This window comes from Hyperolius riggenbachi, chromosome 10 (genome assembly GCF_040937935.1).
Source record: "Hyperolius riggenbachi isolate aHypRig1 chromosome 10, aHypRig1.pri, whole genome shotgun sequence".
NCBI lineage: Eukaryota > Metazoa > Chordata > Amphibia > Anura > Hyperoliidae > Hyperolius > Hyperolius riggenbachi.
In genome coordinates, this window is record NC_090655.1 from 165,279,440 (window position 1) to 165,298,541 (window position 19,102).

The following is a 19,102-nucleotide window of genomic DNA, read 5'->3' on the forward strand; positions in this document are numbered from 1 at the left end:
GAAGAAGAAGAAGAAGAAGAAGAAGAAGATATAGAAGAAATAGAAGAAGATGAAGAAGAAGAAGAAGATGAAGAAGAAGAAGAAGAAGAAGAAGAAGAAGAAGAAGAAGAAGAAGAAGAAGAAGATATAGAAGAAGATATAGAAGAAGAAGAAGATATAAAAGAAATAGAAGAAGAAGATGATAAAGAAGAAGAAGAAGACGAAGAAGAAGAAGATATAGAAGAATAAGAAGAAAATAAAGAAGAAGATATAGAAGAAGAAGAAGAAAAAGAAGAATAAGATATAGAAGATAAAGAAGAAGAAGAAGAAGAAGAAGTATATACAGTACTGAACATAATTTTGGACACAACTTCTCTTTCCACCTTTTTTTTTTTTTTTTAAAGGAACATCCCCACATAATCACTTGCTGTTGTTACTTGGAAAAAAAGATGTTTCTTGCATCATTCACCCCCAAAACAAGTGTTGGAAGCTATTTAAGGCCAATTCGAATAGTCAGCCCGAATTATGAGCTCAAATACCGATTCGAATAGTGAGCTCGAATTCCGAGGTCGAATCGAATATTTAAAAATATGCGACTCGAATATTCGACCGAACTCGAATAATTTACTATTCGAATTCGACCTAACTCGAATAATAAAAAGGGGTATCCGAGCATCACTGTGTGCAATCATCTTCTGAACAATTATTTGAATATGCCTTTGAGTGTACCCCTGAACGTTATATGTGTTGTGCGTTAACTGTTTCAAAACCAAGTTCAGATGATGTTGGGTACCCACATTCTGTTGTCCCAATGTGCCTAATTGTTGAATTACCTCTGTCATCCCTTCTATGTCTACACTGTTTGCTACCCCCATTCCAGCGCCCATGCTTACCAAGAGTGTATCTGCTAAATCTCGGGACCTTCTTCTATTCCCTGTTCCCTGTGGAATGTGCCCATGACATAAAAGCCTGTACCAGGGTGGCAGCGACAGTGCTGCAGTTAGGGTAGATATTAGATATTACCCACTCATCTAAGTTAATCTGCCAAGTGATCAATTAAAGCTGGGCTTCCATGATAACTGGAGTCGCCCTCTGTTGCTTTAACTGAAAAGGGACACTTTTTACAACCTAATGTGTATCACATGACGGTAGGTGGGGTTCCTGGGTAGTCACTGGCAGGGTGACTACCTGAACTTTAGGAGTTGTGGGAACCCCCACTTTTACTGTCACGGTTCCCCTTCTCATTATGCAAGATCTATTTGGACCTTTAAACTCTAGGGACCGTGGGATGCAAAAACCGTATGTCCATGGTCCTTCATCCTCCCGGACTAAGGGCACTATTTTTAAACTCCCCCGTTTTAGTCCCATCACCCTTCCATTATAGAGAGTCCCCGGGGTGCTACTTGATGTATCCCAGGATTCTACCTCTCTACTCCAAAAAGTCCCCTGATCCATTAAACTCACGTCCCATGCTAACCCTTGTGGCCCTCCCCAGAAGAATACGGTAGGTTCTCTTTCTTCTGGGAAATTGATTAGCATCTCAACGACAAAAGATGTCCCGAACTGTCCTGATTGGACCTTTGCCCCCCTCATGTCCTGAGGTAAAATGCGTACCTTAGGTCAGCAAGAATGTACTCTCTGCAATCTTTCAATTAAGAGTACCTCCTCACTTACCCATCTAGCATGAGGATAAGTGCTTGAATATGGACTGTGTGGTATTGTCTCATGTTGCGACCCATGTAGTGAGGATGTTACCTGTGTGGACACTCCCTTGCTTGGGATTGCTCTCCTCACCCTCTTAGTCACCTGAAACTGTGGCTGGATCTCGAAGGGGAGGAGCTCCAGGTCGGGTGAGGGATTGCGGAAGTACGCGGATGCCAGTTGGACGGCGGTGTTGCGTGGAGTGAATGGCCGGAGGCGGCCCGCTATCTTTCCTACCCTGCGCATACCTGTATGCCTGTCATAGACATACATGGTTTACACGTGAGTGCGACATATTGTTTTTAAGTGCAATACATTTTAAATTGAATTGGATTACGCTATGTGAAGCATTTTTATGTTTTTCATTATGCACATGAGGATCTGAGGAGGTGGCAGAGAAGAGCCCATTTATGACCAGACGGGCTGGTGTGTATTTGACTGAACGCATATGATCATTTATTATGATCTAAGGAGCTGGTGAGTGATCTCACAAGCGGTGTGGTGGTGGATAGAGAAGATCAAAAGTTTTGTGAACAGATTGGGATTTTGTATTGCGCCGATCATTATAGACTTTTGTTTGACTTTTATAATTGATATTGAGCATCAATTCAGATCAGCAGCATTGATTGGTTTGCAATTGGAGTGTGTGGGACTGCGCACGGAAATTTATTTTGTTAATTTACTTCCTCACTAGAGTTTGCAGGCGAACCGTTCCATGCGAACTTCCGTGGTTTGCGTTCGCGTCCCGCAGGCGAACGTTTGCGGAAGTGCGGTTCGCCCCATAATGCACCATGGAGGGTCAACTTTGACCCTCTACATCACAGTCAGCAGGCCCAGTGTAGCCAATTAGGCTACACTAGCCCCTGGAACCCCACCCCCCTTATATAAGGCAGGCAGCGGCGGCCATTGCGGTCACTCGTGTGCCTGCATTAGTGAGAGTAGGGCGAGTTGCTGCAGACTGTCTCTCATAGGGAAAGATTAGTTAGGCTTAGCATACCTGTTCAGTGAACCTGCCACTGCATACCTGTTCTGTGAACCCACCACTGCATACCTGTTCAGTGAACCCACCACTGCATACCTGTTCAGTGAACCTGCCACTGCATACCTGTTGTGTTCAGTGAACCCGCCACTGCATACCTGTTCTGTTCAGTGGACCCGCCACTGTATACCTGTCCAGTGAACCCGCCACTGCATACCTGTTGTGTTCAGTGAACCTGCCACTGCATGCCTGTCCAGTGAACCCACCACTGCATACCTGTTGTGTTCAGTGAACCCGCCACTGCATACCTGTTCTGTTCAGTGGACCCGCCACTGTATACCTGTTCAGTGAACCCGCCACTGCATACCTGTTGTGTTCAGTGAACCTGCCACTGTATACCTGTTCTGTGAACCCGCCACTGCATACCTGTTCTGTGAACCCACCACTGCATACCTGTACTGTCAACCCACCACTGCATACCTGTTCAGTGAACCCACCACTGCATACCTGTTGTGTTCAGTGAACCCGCCACTGCATACCTGTTCTGTTCAGTGGACCCGCCACTGTATACCTGTTCAGTGAACCCGCCACTGCATACCTGTTGTGTTCAGTGAACCTGCCACTGCATACCTGTTCTGTGAACCCGCCACTGCATACCTGTTCTGTGAACCCACCACTGCATACCTGTACTGTGAACCCACCACTGCATACCTGTTCAGTGAACCCACCACTGCATACCTGTTCAGTGAACCCACCACTGCATACCTGTTCAGTGAACCTGACACTGCATACCTGTTCTGTGAACCCACAACTGCATACCTGTTCTGTGAACCCACCACTGCATACCTGTTCAGTGAACCCACCACTGCATACCTGTTGTGTTCAGTGAACCCGCCACTGCATACCTGTTCTGTTCAGTGGACCCGCCACTGTATACCTGTTCAGTGAACCCGCCACTGCATACCTGTTGTGTTCAGTGAACCCGCCACTGCATACCTGTTCTGTGAACCCACCACTGCATACCTGTTCTGTCCAGTGGACCCGCCACTGTATACCTGTTCTGTTCAGTGAACCCGCCACTGTATACCTGTTCAGTGAACCCGCCACTGCATACCTGTACTGTTCAGTGAACCCGCCACTGTATACCTGTTCTGTTCAGTGAACCCGCCACTGCATACCTGTTGTGTTCAGTGAACCCGCCACTGTATACCTGTACTGTTCAGTGAACCCGCCACTGTATACCTGTTCTGTTCAGTGAACCCGCCACTGCATACCTGTTGTGTTCAGTGAACCCGCCACTGTATACCTGTACTGTTCAGTGAACCCGCCACTGCATACCTGTTCTGTTCAGTGAACCTGCCACTGTATACCTGTTCTGTTCAGTGAACCCGCCACTGTATACCTGTTCAGTGAACCCGCCACTGCATACCTGTTGTGTTCAGTGAACCCACCACTGTATACCTGTTCTGTTCAGTGAACCCACCACTGCATACCTGTTGTGTTTAGTGAACCCGCCACTGTATACGTGTACTGTTCAGTGAACCCGCCACTGCATACCTGTTCTGTTCAGTGAACCCACCGCATCAGTGCGCATACCTGTGCAGTTAAGTGAACCCACCTACCTACGTGAGTGCACGCAGTGTGATATACCACTCCGTGCATACCCGATATGGACAAAACAGGTAGAGGAAGAGGTAGTGCCAGAGCCAGAGGAAGGCCACCCGGCAGGTCTGCGCGAGGTCGTGTAAATGTAATTTCGTGTGGACCTGGCCCACAGTACAGTGCTCGGAAGAAGGCACGTCCCATCACCTCCCAAGATTGTCAGGACGTGGTTGAGTATTTAGCGACACAGAACACCTCATCTTGCTCAGCCACCAGCGCTACTACTAGCACCACTTCCGCTGCATTTGACACTTCACAAGAATTATTTAGTGTTGAAATCACTGATGCACAGCCATTGTTGTTACAGCCAGATGAATTTTCACCAGCTCATATGTCTGAGTTATGCGGCAACACTATGGATGTAACGTGTAAGGAGGATGAAGGACCTACTGATGGTGCATGTTTGGATTTTTCTGAGGCAAGCGAAGCTGGGCAGGATGATTACGATGATGACGATGATAGGGATCCTCTGTATGTTCCCAATAGAGGAGATGAAGAGGGGGACAGATCAGAGGGGGAGTCAGAGAGTAGTAGGAGGAGAGAAGTTGCTGAAAGAAGCTGGGGCAGCTCTTCGTCAGAAACAGCTGGTGGCAGTGTCCGGCACCATGTATCGCCACCTATGTACCGCCAGCCAACTTGCCCTTCAGCATCAGCTGCTGAGGTCCCCATAGTGCCCACATCCCAGGGTGGCTCAGCGGTGTGGAAATTTTTTAATGTGTGTGCCTCAGATCGGACCAAAGCCATCTGTTTGCTCTGCCAACAAAAACTGAGCCGTGGAAAGGCCAACACTCACGTAGGGACAAGTGCCTTACGAAGGCACCTGGAGAAAAGGCACAAACAGCAATGGGATGGCCACCTGAGCAAAAGCAGCAGCAGCACACAAAAGAAAAGTCACCCTCCTTCTCCTCTTCCTCCTTCAGGTGCATCATCTGCTTCTGCCGCTTTCTCCCTTCCACCTTCACAGGCACCCTCCTCCACTCCGCCTCTGCCCCTGAGCGCTTCCTGCTCCTCTGCCCACAGCAGCAGTCAGGTGTCCGTGAAGGAAATGTTTGAGCGGAAGAAACCAATTTCGGCCAGTCACCCCTTTGCCCGGCGTCTGACAGCTGGCGTGGCGGAACTGTTAGCTCGCCAGCTGTTACCATACCGTCTGGTGGACTCTGAGGCCTTCCGTAAATTTGTGGCCATCGGAAAACACCACAGTGGAAGATGCCAGGCCGCACTTATTTTTCGAGAAAGGCCATACCCCAACTGCACCGTGAAGTTGAGAGGCAAGTGGTGTCATCTCTTGCGAAGAGCGTTGGGTCAAGGGTCCACCTGACCACGGATGCCTGGTCTGCCAAGCACGGGCAGGGCCGCTACATTACGTACACAGCCCATTGGGTCAACCTGGTGGTGAACGATGGCAAGCAGGGCGCAGCGGACCAAATTGTGACACCTCCACGGCTTGCAGGCAGGCCTCCTGCCACCTCCTCTCCTCCTGCTACATGCTCTTCGCTGTCCTCCTCCTCCTTGGCTGAGTGGCAGTTCTCCTCTCCAGCTACACAGCCCCAGCTCCGCAGGGCCTATGCTGCATGCCAGGTACGACGGTGTCACGCCATCTTAGACATGTCTTGTCTCAAAGCGGAGAGTCACACTGGAGCAGCTCTCCTGGCTGCTCTTAAGAAACAGGTGGATGAGTGGCTGACCCCGCACCACCTGGAGATAGGCAACGTGGTGTGCGACAATGGCAGCAATCTGCTTGCCGCTTTGCATATGGGGAAGCTGACACACATACCCTGCATGGCACATGTCATGAATCTAGTTGTTCAAAGATTTGTGGCAAAATACCCTGGCTTAGCGGATGTCCTGAAGCAGGCCAGGAAGTTCTGTGGGCATTTGAGGCGGTCTTACACAGCCATGGCACGCTTTGCGGAAATTCAGCGGAAAAACAACATGCCGGTGAGACGCCTGATTTGCGATAGCCCGACTCGCTGGAATTCGACCCTGCTCATGTTCTCCCGCCTGCTAGAACAGAAGAAAGCCGTCACCCAGTACCTCTACAAGTACAGTAGAATGAAACAGTCTGGGAAGATGGGGATGTTCAGGCCCGACAACTGGACACTGATGAAAAATGCATGCAGGCTCATGCAGCCGTTTGAGGAGGTGACCAACCTAGTGAGCCGCAGTGAGGGCACCATCAGCGACTTAATTCTCTACGCTTACTTCTTGGAGCGTGCTGTGCGTAGAGTGGCGGATGAAGCTGCGAATGAGCGTGAACAGGAACCGTTACGGCAGGAACAGGCATGGGACCAATTTTCATCAGACCCAGCTGTTTCCTCAACACCTGCGGCAGCACAGAGGGGGGAGGAGAAGGAAGAAGAGAAGTCGTGTGCAGAAGACGAGTCAGACTCAGAGGATGATGAGCAAGGTGTTTCTTTGGGGGAGGAGGAGGAGGAGGGGACGGCGGCAGGAGAACAACCGCAGCAGGCGTCGCAGGGGGCTTGTGCTGCTCAACCTTCCCGTGGTATTGTTCGCGGCTGGGGGGAGGAGGTTGACTTACGTGACGTCACTGAGGAAGAGCAAGAGGAGATGGAGGGTACTGGATCCGACTTTGTGCAGATGTCGTCTTTTATGCTGTCCTGCCTGTTGAGGGACCCCCGTATAAAAAACCTCAAGGGGAATGAGCTGTACTGGGTGGCCACACTACTAGACCCTCGGTACAGGCACAAAGTGGCGGACCTGTTACCAACTCACCTGAAGGTGGAAAGGATGCAGCACATGCAGAACCAGCTGTCAACTATGCTTTACAATGCCTTTAAGGGTGATGTGACAGCACAACGCCAGCAAGGTACCACTGCCACTAATCCTCCTCCCGTGTCCACGCAGTCAAAGACAGGACGCTCCAGCAATCTCATGGTGATGTCGGACATGCGGACATTCTTTAGTCCAACGCCTCGCCGTAGCCCTTCCGGATCCACCCTCCACCAACGCCTGGAATGGCAGGTAGCCGACTACCTGGTCTTAAGTGTGGATGTAGACACTGCTGTGAACAACGATGAGGAACCCTTGAACTACTGGGTGCGCAGGCTTGACCTGTGGCCAGAGCTGTCCCAATTTGCCATCCAACTTCTCTCCTGCCCTGCCGCAAGCGTCCTGTCAGAAAGGACCTTCAGCGCAGCTGGAGGCATTGTCACTGAGAAGAGAAGTCGCCTAAGTCACAAAAGTGTTAAGTACCTCACCTTTATCAAAATGAATGAGGCATGGATCCCGGAGGGCTGCTGCCCGCCCCAAGACTAAGTCAGTCCCCGCACACACAGCATCTCTGCCTGCACGCCGTGTGACTGGCTGCCTGGCCTGCCCCAAGAAGACTTAAGTCGCTCCCAGTCCCTCCACACAGCATGTCTGCCTGCAGGCCGCTTGACTACCTTCTCCGCCACCACCAACAGGGTCCGGGACTCCTGGCGGATTGCTGAATTTTTTAGGCCGCTGCTAGCAGCGGCCGCTGTAATAATTTTTCTGGTGCGTGTACATGACTGCCTAAATTTTCTGGCTGCACTGCAGGCAGCTGCAACAACAAAAGAAAAGGCATGTACATGCGCCCATTCCCCTTCGTGATCATTACCTTGCCGTGGTGAAGGGGCTTGCGTATCACAATGAAGCAATGACCGGCGCCTAGATGAGTGTCTCGGGGGGCACACAAAAGATAATAAGGTCGTTGCTTCATTGTGGTCAGACCAAATTTGATCAGCTGGACAGTCACTGTTCTGTCATTCAGCTACATCAGCCAGGCGACCATATGGGCTGTAAAGCCACCAAAACCTGCACTCTCGCCATGGTGCGCACCAGTCCAGCACGGCCGTCACTATACAAACAGCTGTTTGCGGTGCGTTACACGGTGAGTTTGGTGTGTCAGTGTGAAGCAGTACCTTAATTACACTACCTGATTGATGTATACACATGCAAGATGTTTTAAAGCACTTTAGGCCTGTCATTTAGCATTCAATGTGATTTCTGCCCTTAAAACGCTGCTTTGCGTCAAATCCAGATTTTTCCCGGGGACTTTTGGCGTGTATCCCACTCCGCCATGCCCCCCTCCAGGTGTTAGACCCCTTGAAACATCTTTTCCATCACTTTTGTGGCCAGCAGAATTTTTTTTTCCAAAGTTTGCCTCCCCATTGAAGTCTATTGCGGTTCGCGAACTTTTCCGTGAACCGAACGTTCCGCGGAAGTCCGCGAACCCGGTTCGCGAACCTAAAATCGGAGGTTCGGCCCAACTCTACTCCTCACTTACCCATCTAGCATGAGGATAAGTGCTTGAATAAGGACTGTGTGGTATTGTCTCGTGTTGTGACCCATGTAGTGAGATTGTTACCTGTGTGGACACTCCCTTCCTCGCAATTGCTCTCCCCACCCTCTTGGTCACCTGAAACTGTGGCTGGATCTCGATTATTACTTCTTGTTTCAAGAACCACAAACCCTCGGCTTCCAGCCTTTACGTTTGTATAGTTGTCTGTCTCACAGACACTCTCTGTTGGTAGCTCCAGAGTGTGATGTTGTCTCCTGCGTCTTTCCTGTAGGAGAAGTGACGCTTACGACTCGTTCCTCTCCAATCTAGAACCATCTCACTATGGATAATGTTAAAGGAAAATTAACTTACACATGAGACATTCTCCAATAAGTGCCAAAAACGTAGAAATCTTTATTTACTTGTACAAGGACTTTCTAACAGCCAGCATACAGAGTCTATCTCTAACACAGGCCCAGCATAGCAGTAGAAAGTAGCTTTTTTCCTGGTGCATTGGCCTTTTAAACCCTAATTTATATGATAAAATATTCCTCCTTTTGGGCAGTCCTTTCTGGTAAAAATCCAACCAGCATATACAGTTCTCCTTTTGGGTGGGGTCGCTTGACTTCTCTCTTGTCCTGAAAGTCAGCCTTTCAAGGAGGTCCCCTGAAGCAATATTCCTTCAAAGTCACCCCCACCTTCAGAAACTGGCTTAGACTGCTTTTCAAGGAGTCGTTTCTTCTGTACCTAGTACACCATGACACTGAGGAGGAAGGGAGGTGTTCTGGAATTTCACTGGAAAAGAGGACATAGGAAAACTGTTCACAGTAAATGGTTCAAAAACATATATAACATATATTCAGTGATATTGTGATAACTCTTAGGGTAATAACAATCCTATTACTTAACCACTTGCCGACCGCCTACTTCATATTGGCGGCGGCAAAGTGGCAGCCCCAGGACCAGGTAACGCAGATTGGCGTCAGGTCCTGGGGCACTCTCTGGCCGGGGATCGCGCGCTGGGATGCGCGCGCATCCGCCGGCAATAGGCTCCGCCCACCCGCGACGTCAACCCGCCGGCCAATCGGAAGCGCCGGCGGGTTGTTAACCCGACGATCGCCGGATAGGAAGCGTATAATACGCTTTGTAATGTTTACAAAGTGTATTATACAGGCTGCCTCCTGCCCTGGTGGTCCCAGTGTCCGAGGGACCACCAGGGCAGGCTGCAGCCACCCTAGTCTGCACCCAAACACACTGATCTGCCCCCCCCCCGCCCCCTGATCGCCCACAGTACCCCTCAGACCCCCCCCTGCCCACCCCCCAGACCACCGTTTGCACACAATCACCCCCCTAATCACCCATCAATCACTCCCTGTCACTATCTGTCAACGCTATTTTTTTTTTAGTCCCTAAACTGCCCCCTGCTCCCTCCTGATCACCCCCCCACCCCTCAGATTCTCCCCAGACCCCCCCAGACCCTCCCCCCCCTGTGTACTGTATGCATCTATCCCCCCTGATCACCTGTCAATCACCTGTCAATCACCTGTCAATCACCTGTCAATCACCCGTCAATCACCCGTCAATCACCCCCTGTCACTGCCACCCATCAATCAGCCCCTAACCTGCCCCTTGCGGGCAATCTGATCACCCACCCACACCAATAGATCGCCCGCAGATCCGACATCAGATCACCTCCCAAGTGCAGTGTTTACATCTCTTCTCTCCTCTAAACACCCACTAATTACCCATCAATCACCCCCTATCACCACCTGTCACTGTTACCCATCAGATTAGACCCTAATATGCCCCTTGCGGGCACCCAATCACCCGCCCACACGCCCAGATTGCCCTCAGACCCCCGCCTTATCAATTCGCCAGTGCAATATTTACATCTGTTATTCCCTGTAATAACCCACTGATCACCTGTCAATCACCCATCAATCACCCCCTGTCACTGCCACCCATCAATCACCCCCTGTCACTGCCACCCATCAATCAGCCCCTAACCTGCCCCTTGCGGGCAATCTGATCACCCACCCACACCAATAGATCGCCCGCAGATCCGACATCAGATCACCTCCCAAGTGCAGTGTTTACATCTCTTCTCTCCTCTAAACACCCACTAATTACCCATCAATCACCCCCTATCACCACCTGTCACTGTTACCCATCAGATTAGACCCTAATCTGCCCCTTGCGGGCACCCAATCACCCGCCCACACCTCAGAACGCCCTCAGACCCCAGCCCTGATCACCTCGCTAGTGCATTGCTTGCATCTATTTCCCCCCTCTAATCACACCTTGAGACACCCATAAATCACCTCCTGTCACCCCCTAGCACACCTACCCATCAGATCAGGCCCTAATTTGCCCCGTGTGGGCTCCTGATCACTCGGCCAAACCCTCAGATCCCCCTCAGACCCCCTTCCGATCACCTCCCCAGTGCATTGATTGCATCTATTTTCCCCTCTAACCGCCCCCTGAGACACCCATCAATCACCTCCTGTCACCCCCCTAGCACTCCTATCCATCAGATCAGGCCCAATACATCCTGTCATCTAAGAGGCCACCCTGCTTATGACCGTTTCCACAAAATTTGCCCCCTCATAGACCACCTGTCATCAAAATTTGCAGATGCTTATACCCCTGAACAGTCATTTTGAGAAATTTGGTTTCCAGACTACTCACAGTTTTGGGCCCGTAAAATGCCAGGGCAGTATAGGAACCCCACAAGTGACCCCATTTTAGAAAGAAGACACCCCAAGGTATTCTGTTAGGTGTATGATGAGTTCATAGAAGATTTTATTTTTTGTCAAAAGTTAGCGGAAATTGGATTTTTTTTTTTTTTTTCACAAAGTGTCATTTTTCACTAACTTGTGACAAAAAATAAAATCTTCTATGAACTCACCATACCCCTAACTGAATACCTTGGGGTGTCTTCTTTCTAAAATGGGGTCACTTGTGGGGTTCCTATACTGCCCTGGCATTTTAGGGGCCCTAAACCGTGAGGAGTAGTCTAGAATCCAAATGCCTCAAAATGACCTGTGAATAGGACGTTAGGCCCCTTAGCGCACCTAGGTTGCAAAAAAAGTGTCACACATGTGGTATCGCCGTACTCAGAAGAAGTAGTATAATGTGTTTTGGGGTGTATTTTTATACATACCCATGCTGGGTGGGAGAAATCTCTCTGTAAATGGACAATTGTGTGTAAAAAAAATCAAATAATTGTCATTTACAGAGATATTTCTCCCACCTAGCATCTGTATGTGTAAAAATACACCCCAAAACACATTATACTACTTCTCCTGAGTACGGCGGTACCACATGTGTGGCACTTTTTTGCACCCTAAGTGCGCTAAGGGGCCCAAAGTCCAATGAGTACCTTTAGGATTTCACAGGTCATTTTGCGACATTTGGTTTCAAGACTACTCCTCACGGTTTAGGGCCCCTAAAATGCCAGGGCAGTATAGGAACCCCACAAATGACCCCATTTTAGAAAGAAGACACCCCAAGGTATTCCGTTAGGAGTATGGTGAGTTCATAGAAGATTTTATTTTTGTCACAAGTTAGCGGAAAATGACACTTTGTGAAAAAAAACAATTAAAATCAATTTCCGCTAACTTGTGACAAAAAAAAAAAATCTTCTATGAACTCACCATACTCCTAACGGAATACCTTGGGGTGTCTTCTTTCTAAAATGGGGTAATTTGTGGGATTCCTATACTGTCCTGGCATTTTAGGGGCCCTAAACCGTGAGGAGCAGTCTTGAAACGAAATTTCTCAAAATGACCTGTGAAATCCTAAAGGTACTCATTGGACTTTGGGCCCCTTAGCGCAGTTAGGGTGCAAAAAAGTGCCACACATGTGGTATCGCCGTACTCAGGAGAAGTAGTATAATGTGTTTTGGGGTGTATTTTTCCACATACCCATGCTGAGTGGAAGAAATATCTCTATAAATTGACAATTGTGTGTAAAAAAAATTAAAAAATTGTCATTTACGGAGATATTTCTCCCACCCAGCATGGGTATGTGTAAAAATACACCCCAAAACACATTATACTACTTCTCCTGAGTACGGCAATACCACATGTGTGGCACTTTTTTGCAGCCTAACTGCGCTAAGGGGCCCAAAGTCCAATGAGCATCTTTAGGCTTTACAGGGGTGCTTACAATTAGGCACCCCCCAAAATGCCAGGACAGTGAACACACCCCACAAATGACCCCATTTTGGAAAGTAGACACTTCAAGGTATTCAGAGAGGAGCATAGTGAGTCCGTGGCAGATTTCATTTTTTTTTGTCGCAAGTTAGAAGAAATGGAAACTTTTTTTTTTTTTTGTTTCTGTCACAAAGTGTCATTTTCCGCTAACTTGTGACAAAAAATAAAATCTTCAATGAACTCACCATGCCTCTCACTGAATACTTTGGGATGTCTTCTTTCCAAAATGGGGTCATTTGGGGGGTATTTGTACTATCCTGGAATTTTAGCCCCTCATGAAACCTGACAGGTGCGCAGAAAAGTCAGAGATGCTTGAAAATGGGAAAATTTACTTTTTGCACCATAGTTTGTAAACGCTATAACTTTTACCCAATCCAATAAATATACACTGAATGTTTTTTTTTTTATCAAAGACATGTAGCAGAATAACTTTCGCGCTCAAATGTATAGGAAATTTTACTTTATTTGAAAAATGTCAGCACAGAAAGTTAAAAAAGTAATTTTTTTGACAAAATTCATGTCTTTTTTGATGAATATAATAAAAAGTAAAACTCGCAGCAGCAATCAAATAGCACCAAAAGAAAGCTGTATTAGTGACAAGAAAAGGAGGTAAAATTCATTTAGGTGGTAGGTTGTATGACTGAGCAATAAACCGTGAAAGCTGCAGTGGTCCGAATGGAAAAAAAGGCTCTGGTCCTTAAGGGGTTTTATGACTGCAGTCCTTAAGTGGTTAAAGTGTCACTCTAACACACTGGTCTGATTCTGTGCATGTGGTCTTTATAGCCACGTGAGGATATAAAGGATATATATATAAAAAGATTAACAGATTAATTATAAATTTCCATAATTCTTTCCACATTTCCCTCCTGTTTATAATTAATACTGTGGGTTGTGGCTTGATTATATATGTGTATAAAAAGAATATTTACATTCACATTTCTGTGCTCATGCTTGCTTAAGCCTCGGGTATCTGCAAATGTGTCTCCACTACAGGGGTTTGAGGTTCAAGCAATCACAGCCTTCTATTCCCCTTTGCTGCAAATGGGTATGCACTACAGCAAGTCAGGGCATAGAAGTGAAATGATCAAAAAGAAAAAATCAGACTCTGGCCGTGAGCTGGCTCACACGTCGGCCTGGCCATCCCCCTCCTGCATGCCATCATAATCTCCTCCCAGATCACCGTATGCTTCTTCATCATGCTGTGCTAAGGCTGCATACATAGTAGTACTCATATGCTTATCTATCAACCTTGCAAAAAATATTCTCAGCATTGGAATAATACAGCAGGCTAGCAGGAACATAACCATGAGAACAGTTAGGAATGCGATACCAAAACTCTGAAAAAATGAAGTCCAGCTTCCAAACCAGTTCTGTAACCAGTCTGTTATTGGGTTTGAAACACCTGAGTTTCGTTTCAGCTCTTCAGATAGGTCTTTTAACTGCTGAAGAGCCACTGTCACTTTTCCATCAGGGGACGTATTATCTGGAATGTAGGTATGACATTGTTCCCCACAAAATTCACATACACCCCCTTTCTCTGCCAACAGCATATCTAAGGCAATTCTATTCTGCAATGCTGTTAATGATGTTGCTTTCAGTTGCTCTGCCAAACCTTCGATAGCATCTCTAGTATAATTAACAAATCTTTGCTGATTGTAGTAAATGTAATTAATCCAATCCACATTTTTGTTAACTGTTGGCCATAGGAAAATTGACTCAAACCCTGCAGCAATTTGGTTCCTAGCCTTGAACTCAGCTGGCACCCCTCTGGGGACCCCTATCGCATCAATATATACATATGGGTCCAAACTCCCTTTTGGTGCCTCCCTTTTACTCCGGTGTAGCTTTTTATCCACCAAAATTTTAAAGGACTTATAGGGCAATATAGTTACATGTTCTATCATCCAGACAGGGGCACACAACCCTTTCCATTCTGGTGGCAATGATGATTCTGCTTTGTTAGGTTCACAAGTCCACCAAGTATCTTCTAACTGCCGTTTTGTTCCTAGGACTATTTCTCCACAATACAGATATAGAAGAGAAAGAAGTGAAGAAGAAGAAGACGATATAGAAGAAGAAGATGAAGATATAGAAAAAGAAGAAGAAGAAGAAGGAGAAGATATAGAAAAAGAAGAAGAAGTAGAAATAGAAAAATAATAAGAAGAAGAAGATATAGAAAAAGAAGAAAAAGAAATAGTAAAATAATAATAATAAGAAGATATAGAAAAAGAAGAAGAAGAAGAAGCTATAGAAGAAATAGAAGAAGAAGATATAGAAGAAATAGAAGAAGAAGATATAGAAGAAATAGAAGAAGATGATGAAGAAGAAGAAGAAGAAGAAGAAGAAGAAGAAGAAGAAGAAGAAGAAGAAGAAGAAGAAGAAGAAGAAGAAGAAGAAGAAGAAGAAGAAGAAGAAGAAGAAGATATAGAAGAAATAGAAGAAGATGAAGAAGAAGAAGAAGATGAAGAAGAAGAAGAAGAAGAAGAAGAAGAAGAAGAAGAAGAAGAAGATATAGAAGAAATAGAAGAAGATGAAGAAGAAGAAGAAGATGAAGAAGAAGAAGAAGAAGAAGAAGAAGAAGAAGAAGAAGAAGAAGAAGAAGAAGAAGAAGAAGAAGAAGAAGAAGAAGAAGAAGAAGAAGAAGAAGAAGAAGAAGATATAGAAGAAGATATAGAAGAAGAAGAAGATATAAAAGAAATAGAAGAAGAAGATGATAAAGAAGAAGAAGAAGACGAAGAAGAAGAAGATATAGAAGAATAAGAAGAAAATAAAGAAGAAGATATAGAAGAAGAAGAAGAAAAAGAAGAATAAGATATAGAAGATAAAGAAGAAGAAGAAGAAGAAGAAGTATATACAGTACTGAACATAATTTTGGACACAACTTCTCTTTCCACCTTTTTTTTTTTTTTTAAAGGAACATCCCCACATAATCACTTGCTGTTGTTACTTGGAAAAAAAGATGTTTCTTGCATCATTCACCCCCAAAACAAGTGTTGGAAGCTATTTAAGGCCAATTCGAATAGTCAGCCCGAATTATGAGCTCGAATACCGATTCGAATAGTGAGCTCGAATTCCGAGGTCGAATCGAATATTTAAAAATATGCGACTCGAATATTCGACCGAACTCGAATAATTTACTATTCGAATTCGACCTAACTCGAATAATAAAAAGGGGTATCCGAGCATCACTGTGTGCAATCATCTTCTGAACAATTATTTGAATATGCCTTTGAGTGTACCCCTGAACGTTATATGTGTTGTGCGTTAACTGTTTCAAAACCAAGTTCAGATGATGTTGGGTACCCACATTCTGTTGTCCCAATGTGCCTAATTGTTGAATTACCTCTGTCATCCCTTCTATGTCTACACTGTTTGCTACCCCCATTCCAGCGCCCATGCTTACCAAGAGTGTATCTGCTAAATCTCGGGACCTTCTTCTATTCCCTGTTCCCTGTGGAATGTGCCCATGACATAAAAGCCTGTACCAGGGTGGCAGCGACAGTGCTGCAGTTAGGGTAGATATTAGATATTACCCACTCATCTAAGTTAATCTGCCAAGTGATCAATTAAAGCTGGGCTTCCATGATAACTGGAGTCGCCCTCTGTTGCTTTAACTGAAAAGGGACACTTTTTACAACCTAATGTGTATCACATGACGGTAGGTGGGGTTCCTGGGTAGTCACTGGCAGGGTGACTACCTGAACTTTAGGAGTTGTGGGAACCCCCACTTTTACTGTCACGGTTCCCCTTCTCATTATGCAAGATCTATTTGGACCTTTAAACTCTAGGGACCGTGGGATGCAAAAACCGTATGTCCATGGTCCTTCATCCTCCCGGACTAAGGGCACTATTTTTAAACTCCCCCGTTTTAGTCCCATCACCCTTCCATTATAGAGAGTCCCCGGGGTGCTACTTGATGTATCCCAGGATTCTACCTCTCTACTCCAAAAAGTCCCCTGATCCATTAAACTCACGTCCCATGCTAACCCTTGTGGCCCTCCCCAGAAGAATACGGTAGGTTCTCTTTCTTCTGGGAAATTGATTAGCATCTCAACGACAAAAGATGTCCCGAACTGTCCTGATTGGACCTTTGCCCCCCTCATGTCCTGAGGTAAAATGCGTACCTTAGGTCAGCAAGAATGTACTCTCTGCAATCTTTCAATTAAGAGTACCTCCTCACTTACCCATCTAGCATGAGGATAAGTGCTTGAATATGGACTGTGTGGTATTGTCTCATGTTGCGACCCATGTAGTGAGGATGTTACCTGTGTGGACACTCCCTTGCTTGGGATTGCTCTCCTCACCCTCTTAGTCACCTGAAACTGTGGCTGGATCTCGAAGGGGAGGAGCTCCAGGTCGGGTGAGGGATTGCGGAAGTACGCGGATGCCAGTTGGACGGCGGTGTTGCGTGGAGTGAATGGCCGGAGGCGGCCCGCTATCTTTCCTACCCTGCGCATACCTGTATGCCTGTCATAGACATACATGGTTTACACGTGAGTGCGACATATTGTTTTTAAGTGCAATACATTTTAAATTGAATTGGATTACGCTATGTGAAGCATTTTTATGTTTTTCATTATGCACATGAGGATCTGAGGAGGTGGCAGAGAAGAGCCCATTTATGACCAGACGGGCTGGTGTGTATTTGACTGAACGCATATGATCATTTATTATGATCTAAGGAGCTGGTGAGTGATCTCACAAGCGGTGTGGTGGTGGATAGAGAAGATCAAAAGTTTTGTGAACAGATTGGGATTTTGTATTGCGCCGATCATTATAGACTTTTGTTTGACTTTTATAATTGATATTGAGCATCAATTCAGATCAGCAGCATTGATTGGTTTGCAATTGGAGTGTGTGGGACTGCGCACGGAAATTTATTTTGTTAATTTACTTCCTCACTAGAGTTTGCAGGCGAACCGTTCCATGCGAACTTCCGTGGTTTGCGTTCGCGTCCCGCAGGCGAACGTTTGCGGAAGTGCGGTTCGCCCCATAATGCACCATGGAGGGTCAACTTTGACCCTCTACATCACAGTCAGCAGGCCCAGTGTAGCCAATTAGGCTACACTAGCCCCTGGAACCCCACCCCCCTTATATAAGGCAGGCAGCGGCGGCCATTGCGGTCACTCGTGTGCCTGCATTAGTGAGAGTAGGGCGAGTTGCTGCAGACTGTCTCTCATAGGGAAAGATTAGTTAGGCTTAGCATACCTGTTCAGTGAACCTGCCACTGCATACCTGTTCTGTGAACCCACCACTGCATACCTGTTCAGTGAACCCACCACTGCATACCTGTTCAGTGAACCTGCCACTGCATACCTGTTGTGTTCAGTGAACCCGCCACTGCATACCTGTTCTGTTCAGTGGACCCGCCACTGTATACCTGTCCAGTGAACCCGCCACTGCATACCTGTTGTGTTCAGTGAACCTGCCACTGCATGCCTGTCCAGTGAACCCACCACTGCATACCTGTTGTGTTCAGTGAACCCGCCACTGCATACCTGTTCTGTTCAGTGGACCCGCCACTGTATACCTGTTCAGTGAACCCGCCACTGCATACCTGTTGTGTTCAGTGAACCTGCCACTGTATACCTGTTCTGTGAACCCGCCACTGCATACCTGTTCTGTGAACCCACCACTGCATACCTGTACTGTCAACCCACCACTGCATACCTGTTCAGTGAACCCACCACTGCATACCTGTTGTGTTCAGTGAACCCGCCACTGCATACCTGTTCTGTTCAGTGGACCCGCCACTGTATACCTGTTCAGTGAACCCGCCACTGCATACCTGTTGTGTTCAGTGAACCTGCCACTGCATACCTGTTCTGTGAACCCGCCACTGCATACCTGTTCTGTGAACCCACCACTGCATACCTGTACTGTGAACCCACCACTGCATACCTGTTCAGTGAACCCACCACTGCATACCTGTTCAGTGAACCCACCACTGCATACCTGTTCAGTGAACCTGACACTGCATACCTGTTCTGTGAACCCACAACTGCATACCTGTTCTGTGAACCCACCACTGCATACCTGTTCAGTGAACCCACCACTGCATACCTGTTGTGTTCAGTGAACCCGCCACTGCATACCTGTTCTGTTCAGTGGACCCGCCACTGTATACCTGTTCAGTGAACCCGCCACTGCATACCTGTTGTGTTCAGTGAACCCGCCACTGCATACCTGTTCTGTGAACCCACCACTGCATACCTGTTCTGTCCAGTGGACCCGCCACTGTATACCTGTTCTGTTCAGTGAACCCGCCACTGTATACCTGTTCAGTGAACCCGCCACTGC